At 48.0% G+C, this 7,182-nt stretch overlaps 1 long non-coding RNA gene across 1 annotated transcript; it reads right to left on the reverse strand.

Moving 5' to 3' along the window:
• Window positions 1-902: 902 nt before the first annotated feature.
• LOC148002316 (uncharacterized) lies at window positions 903-6,744 on the reverse strand. Its single transcript, XR_015634797.1, has 2 exons — window positions 3,829-6,744; window positions 903-1,479 (listed from the first exon to the last, which is right to left on the reverse strand). It is a non-coding gene; the product is annotated as an uncharacterized LOC148002316 (long non-coding RNA).
• Window positions 6,745-7,182: the final 438 nt, after the last annotated feature.

Below are 7,182 nucleotides of genomic sequence, written 5' to 3' on the forward strand. Positions count from 1 at the left end.
ATGCCCTCCTCCTCCGGCATATCCTCTCAGCTTCTCAGCCCCACGGGGATTTTAGACAAAGATTAGAAGAGGAGAAATAAAAGCAGCGGAGATTCAAACAGGGGGAGGGAGGGCTGGACGGATCACAATCCCCGCACAGTGGGGACCGTGGGTATTCAGGTTTGTCTGACGATCTCTGGAAGCCAGTGCAAGCGTGGAAGGAGTCTGCTCAGAGTCGCCGACCGTGGAAGCACATCCCGGACCAGACAAGATGAGTTGATGGCTTAGGGTGGGCAGAGTTCCCGCAATGACACGAGTGAGAATGTCAAGGCTGATGTCCCCAAAGCGCAGGAGAGGTGACACAGAGTGTTTCTGTGGGGACAGTGCTGCTGAGTCTGAAAGACCCCCGAAGGGAGCCCCCCACTCAAGTCTCGGGAAAGACGCGCACCCAGTAGGACACAGACACCGACCTGCTGCAATCACACGAGGAAGATTTATTGTAAGCGAGATGAAACGAGAGCTCAGGCCAGCATGCTGGGGTCGAGACTCATACGCCACACAAGGAGTAGAGGAGTTCGACCCCGACCTGAATTTTCACAGAGCTTATAAAGGAAAAAACCACAAACCAGGGGGATCAAGAGGGAGGGAGGAGGGGAATTCCAAAACCACAAACTGCCCATACATTTAGGTCATATGCTAGTCATGTGTAACACTAGGCAACACACCCAGGACTTTGTGACATTGTGATTAGGGGTAGTGACATTTTCAGGGCCATTGGACCATTGTGGCCGGAGGCTATGGGTCATTGTGGCTGTTCCAGGAAACTTTTCATGCAAGAATGTTCCGGGAACCATTGTACAGCAAGGGAGGGGTGAAAAGTTCATGTTCTCACAGACCCTACTTCTTTTTTTTTGGGTAGCTAGGCGGCTTATTATTAATTTTTAATCCTTCATTCCCCACTTCTTCTTTTTTTGTTAATAGTTCTAATCCTAGAACTTCATGGAGAACTCAGCTTCATCTAGCATAACAGCTTGGTATTGTAGTCTTAACATGAGGATTCTAACCTGGACACTATCCAAGCCTATCCACCAAGGTCATGACTAGCTTTTAGAACTTCTAAGCTTATACGGACTGTGATCCCTGAGGCACAGTCCCAAGAAGTGTTAAGAGTACTAACATATGCAATGTTACATCATTTGTAATGGAAATCAAGCCTATCCCACACCTATCTTGATAGAACCCAGGACAAACATGATTGAATTTCCCTCTAGGTCCCAGCTCTCAGCCCCAACAGCTAGTACACGGCTGGTGAGGGCTGAGAATTGACAGCTGTCAGGGTGGTCAGCAGCACCAGGTACGGTCCTTTCCAGCGAGGCTCGAGTGTCTGGACTCAGTGTAGCTGCAACCTGGAACTGATGGGATGTCTCAGGGGTCTCCGGGGCATAGGCTGCTGTCAGCTGTGAGCAGATTTCTTTCTGTATCACCTGTAGGTCTTTTAGCCTGGCACACAAATCATTATTACTATGGCACTATGACATGTTGGTTCAGTAACATCATCTAATACAGTCAGGGGGGCTGAGGCCCCATATAAGATCTCAAAGGGGGTAAGGCTGAATCTGGAAGGGTATTTCTTGCTCTGAAGAGAGCAAGAGGGAAGGAGTGTCACCCAGTCTGTGCCAGTCTCCATGGTTAATTTGGTCAGGGTCTCTTTTAGAGTTCTATTTATTTACCCTACCTGTCCTGAACTTTGAGGTCTGTAAATACAATGTAATTTCCAATTGACCTCTAAATACTTGGCCACACCCTGGCTTACCTTGGCAACGAAAGTAGGGCCAGTTGTCTGACCAGATTACCTTGGGCATTCCAAATCGGAGGAAGATTTCTTCCAGTATCTTCTTGATGATTGCAGAGGCCGTCTCTTGTTTGGTGAGGAAAGCTTCTATCTATTCCTGAAAAAGTATCTACAAGCACTAGGAGATACTTGTGATTATATTTTTCTGGTTTTATCTCAGTGAAGTTCACTTCGACTTTTCACCAAACTCTCTAGGTCTCTTTGCCCTGTTTGCTTGTTAAGCATTCACTTATTGACATACCTTATACTTTCTACTGTCTCTCTGGCTAAAATCTTAAAGTCTATTACATACACTTAACTACTTGGACAAACTTTTTATCTCCTAAATGAGTCCATTTCTGTATTTGGCAAAGTGAGTCTTTTCTTTGTTCTCTGGGGAGTATAGCTTTCCCCTCAATGTGCCATTGTCCTTTATCTTTTAAGCAATTTGGGCCTTTTCTAAGTGAGGCCATCCCTTAGTCCGATCCCAGTTCCCAGTGGCTGTCTCTTGCAGGCCTGCAACCAGGATGGGCTCCTGCATAACCATTTTTCGAGCCACTTTATCTGCTTCGTTATTGCCCCATGTCACTGAATCTCTTCCCTCCTGATATCCTGAGCAATGAATAGTACTCACAGTTGTTGGCTTCACCAGGGCATCCAAGAGATGGTAAAGGCATCTGCAGTGCTGATGTACTGGGGGGGGTAGAGGTTCAGCCATCCCAGATGACATTGTGTTGTCCACCATGGCAGCACCCACTTGTCTCTGACCTTCATTCATGAAGAGAACTGTTCCCGTCTGTGGACAAGGTCCTCGGCTTTCAGCAGGGGTCAATCAGCCAGTCGCAGAGGTCTTTCCTCCACCCATGGGCTTCTGCCAGTGCTTGACACTCGTGCTGTGGTGGCTCCAGGTCAGGATTGGGCAGCAAGGTGACCAGATTGCCCCCAACAGGTGGAGAATCTAGTCCATGGCAGCTGACCAGTGGTCCCATCTTTTGGGACACTCTATTCAAAGGCAGAACATCAGCCACTCTATCACAGTTTAAGTCCTGGATTGGGTGATAATTGTTAGTGCCCGGCTGGCAGGAGTGATGTGTTCCAGGCAGATCAGGACAAAGTCACACATCTCCCAGCATCAGGTACTGGTGCACTGAGACCTCTTAAGCTCCACATACACAGTCTGTAGATATGCATACACATGGCCTCACCCAGCCATTTCAGCCCACGCAAGCCATTTTGGAGAGCAATTTTCTCATGAGCAAGGGATAGGGGCAGTCAGGGATGACTATGAACTAGTGGGTTACCCGGCCCACGCCAAGGTCCACTGTTCTTCGGGCAGTCCATAAGTATTGTTTGTTGCCAGTAGGCCCCTGTACCCAAGGTCTTTGGATATTGGCCCACTGGAGGGGGGCATAGGAGCACAGAGCATTGGGTCCCTGCATCCACACTTCCCTTCTATCTCTGTACATAGCCAGCACTCTAGGACCAAGAGGCTCTCCAGTGTCCCCTCTTGTTCTTTCTGGGGCAGTCCCTGACCCAGTGTCTTTTTTTTTTTTCTTTGCATTAGGCACACTGATCTTTAGCCAGGAATTCTCTTCTGTTGCCAGGTACTGTCTTCCTAGGTTCCCTAACTACTGTGGCCAGTATATGTTCCTCTCTTGTCTTTTATCTCTCTTTAGCTCTCTAATTTCCTCTTCTTTTAGTCTCTTTTCTTCCCTAGCTTCCTGCACTCTTTACCTCTTTCTTTCTTTCTTTCTTTCTTTCTTTCTTTCTTTCTTTCTTTTTTTTTCTGTCTCTCTGCATCTTCTTCTACAGCTATTAGGTGCTGTCCACTTTTCTGCACAGACCCTGAACCATGCATCAACTTACAATAACTCTCTCAGCGACTTAGCTTAACCCTTCAAGTTTCTGTAACTTTCTCTTCATATCTTTTCCTTATCTTAGCCAGATTGGTGGGGCATTTTCCAGCCCCTAGGAGACCCACCCTTGGAGCCTGGGGGCAGACCTGGAGCACTCCCTACCTTCAGGGGTATGAAGAGAGCAGGCAGAAGTGAGGGCCTTCTATGCGTGTCTGGAACATTTTTTTCTGGTCTCCAGTAGGATTCCGTCTTTCCTCAGTGGTAAAGAAGACCTGTAACAGTTACTAACAAGCATATCAAATGGGATGGTGAGAAAACAAGAGAATCTTGAGAATAGAGTCTACCGAAGAGGGCAAACAGCATTTAGTCACACAGCTAAACCAGGAGGCCTTTCTTGGAACAAAAAGGCCATTGTCAGTGTCAGCTCCATGGCTTTGCCTCTCAAGAGAACCAGCCTCCAAATGACACTAGGCTTCTAGTAACAACTAATAACAAAAGGATGGAGAGATGGTTAGAACCTGGGTGCTAGATGCCAGGGGGCTGATAAAAGAATTGTAACCAGTTCACCTGGGGCTATCAGGACCTCAGTAGTAGCCCTTTACCAAACTGTCTCACTGGGTTTAAAGGGGCCAAGGAAAAGAAAACATTAATCCTGACCTTGGCTACCGCCAAGTAATTTAGTGCTGGAGACTGACTCCTCCCTTGGAATAAAGACAGCAGATAAGGCAGGCTTCCTTAAAGAACTTCTCTAAATGAGTGCTCTACTGTGAGCAAATGTCAGAAATTCCTTTCCTATTCTTGTTTTCCTTATAGCCCCACCTAGCTCTCAGCCTTTTTAGATTATTCTTCCTGTAGCATTTCTAACACAGCCTGTCCCTTTTTTATAGCCTATTAACAGTATTTCTGATCTTTTAGGCAGCTACGCACTAAGTGTCATACCGGCTGAAACTCCGCCTTTAAGATTCTTTGCTCCCAAGCAAAATTTAAATCCTTTTCCAGCTTATCTCAGCTGTCCACCATGAGATTCCCAGAGATCGCGAACCAAGGTGTAGTAATTCACTAAGAAATCTCTCTATAGTGTTTCTTTTTACCTTAAGCCTTTTCCTTTTAAACAGCTCCTGAAGAGCCAGAAAAATTGGGTGAGACTTGAGAAGTCCCCATGCTCGCTGCAGCAGCTCCGCAGCTAATTTCGCTCCCCTCTACTGTGTGCTGCGAGCACAAGCACAGATAAAACACTATTTTAAAAATTAACTTTGGCTATCAACCAACACACCGCCACTAGAGCGGGGTCCATAAGATTAAGTTTCTTACTAAGCATTAAGGGGACCAAGTAAAACTCTTCGATGAACAAAGCAAACAGTTTCATGATTTCAAACACAGTCGTCAGTCCAAGATTTTAAATACGGTCGTCAGTCCAAATTCAAACACGAAACAAAAGTCAAAAAAACACTGGACAATACCACAGAAAACAATCCAGACAAACAAGACCAAGACAAAGCATCCTATAACCAATTTCCACAGATGCCTGGTACCTTCAGTACCTGGCCCAAACTGCAGCTTAACCTTAGCTGCTTCTGGGATACCAAACACAGAAACAGAATACAGACAACAGACACTAACACATCTAAGCACACTTGTCCGTGCCTATACTTAAATAGGCAGCCGAACTCGACCTCCAAAGTCACAGTCAGATCTTTTTGACTGTCCGTTGCCGGGTCCTCCCGACAAAATTCGGCTCGAGGAACGTTTCTCACGCGTCCCAGAGCCAGGACCCAACAAAGGCTGACTCGTGGAACGTCTCTCACGAGTCCCAGAGCCTGCGCGATTGGGGCGTCCCCCGGTGCGCTTTCTAAAAAGGAAAAAAAGAAAGAAAAAGACTATTCGGAGTAGGAATCCTTCATCTACTCACAGGCGCCATTTCGGGGTGGGGAACCTTCTTCCACCCGTGCACAGGGCAGGAAACCTTCTTCTGCCCAGACAGTGCACTAAGACTCTCGTGCACAGGGCAGGAATCCTTCATCTGCCCAGACAGTGCACTAAGACCTTAAACCGGTACCGAAAAACACAGACTACAGGACTTAATTCACACACACTCACACACACGAGCACAAACAAAAGAGAAAAAAGAAAACAAAACCGACGTCGACTTCGTGTCGACCAGAGGCACTGAAACTGATCGGCAGGTCGCAGACCTTGCCTAACAAACCGGTCGTCAAGGAGTAAAGTCTCCTCTGGACCTATCAGATGGGGTTCACCAGGCGTCCCTGGTCCCCCCTTGTCCTCCTGGGACGTCTCCCAGGGCGAACGGACGGTGGGTACCTGGACACGTCTATCCCTATCCACCCCGCTCTCCTTCCTGGAGCGCGGTCTCACTGAGCGTCCGCAAAACCGAAACAGCGATCGCACCAGATTCCCAGACAGAACATAGACACAGACCCAGACACAGCGCTGAGATAAAACAGAGAATCTTACCTCCAAGTGGGTCTAGGACCCCTGGGTGGTCGCGCAGATCCCGGACGAGCCCCCAAATGAAAGACCCCCGAAGGGAGCCCCCCACTCAAGTCTCGGGAAAGACGCGCACCCAGTAGGACACAGACACCGACCTGCTGCAATCACACGAGGAAGATTTATTGTAAGCGAGATGAAACGAGAGCTCAGGCCAGCATGCTGGGGTCGAGACTCATACGCCACACAAGGAGTAGAGGAGTTCGACCCCGACCTGAATTTTCACAGAGCTTATAAAGGAAAAAACCACAAACCAGGGGGATCAAGAGGGAGGGAGGAGGGGAATTCCAAAACCACAAACTGCCCATACATTTAGGTCATATGCTAGTCATGTGTAACACTAGGCAACACACCCAGGACTTTGTGACATTGTGATTAGGGGTAGTGACATTTTCAGGGCCATTGGACCATTGTGGCCGGAGGCTATGGGTCATTGTGGCTGTTCCAGGAAACTTTTCATGCAAGAATGTTCCGGGAACCATTGTACAGCAAGGGAGGGGTGAAAAGTTCATGTTCTCACAGACCCTACTTCTTTTTTTTTGGGTAGCTAGGCGGCTTATTATTAATTTTTAATCCTTCAAGTCCACCCTTGTCTTTTCAATGAAGAGCACAGGGTAAGGTTGAATCCCCTGCAGAAGGTTGGAGAGGTAGCCCAGCCCATTTTCCCTCTCCCTCCCTTCCAGCTTCTCTTGTAGCACAGGCTAGCCTCACACCCAGGCAGCAAAAATGATTGCGTTTCTAATCCCCCTGCTTCTACCTACTGGGATCACAGGCACACAGAGATATGCCGAATCTACGCGGTTAGGGATGAAACCAGGACCTCAGGACTCCTATGCTGGTACTATACCAACGTGGCTCTGTGCACAGCTATGCGTTCATTCTAAAGGGCCATGTGCCACGGTCCCAAGATGCCGTGTTCTTCCCCTTGGAGTGAGCCCCACAGATTCTTCTGCCTTGGCCTCCCCACTGCTGGGATTACAGATGTGTGGGTTCTGGGGACTCAGGTCCTCA

This window comes from Rattus norvegicus, chromosome 12 (genome assembly GCF_021556685.1).
Source record: "Rattus norvegicus strain SHRSP/BbbUtx chromosome 12, alternate assembly SHRSP_T2T, whole genome shotgun sequence".
Lineage (NCBI taxonomy): Eukaryota > Metazoa > Chordata > Mammalia > Rodentia > Muridae > Rattus > Rattus norvegicus.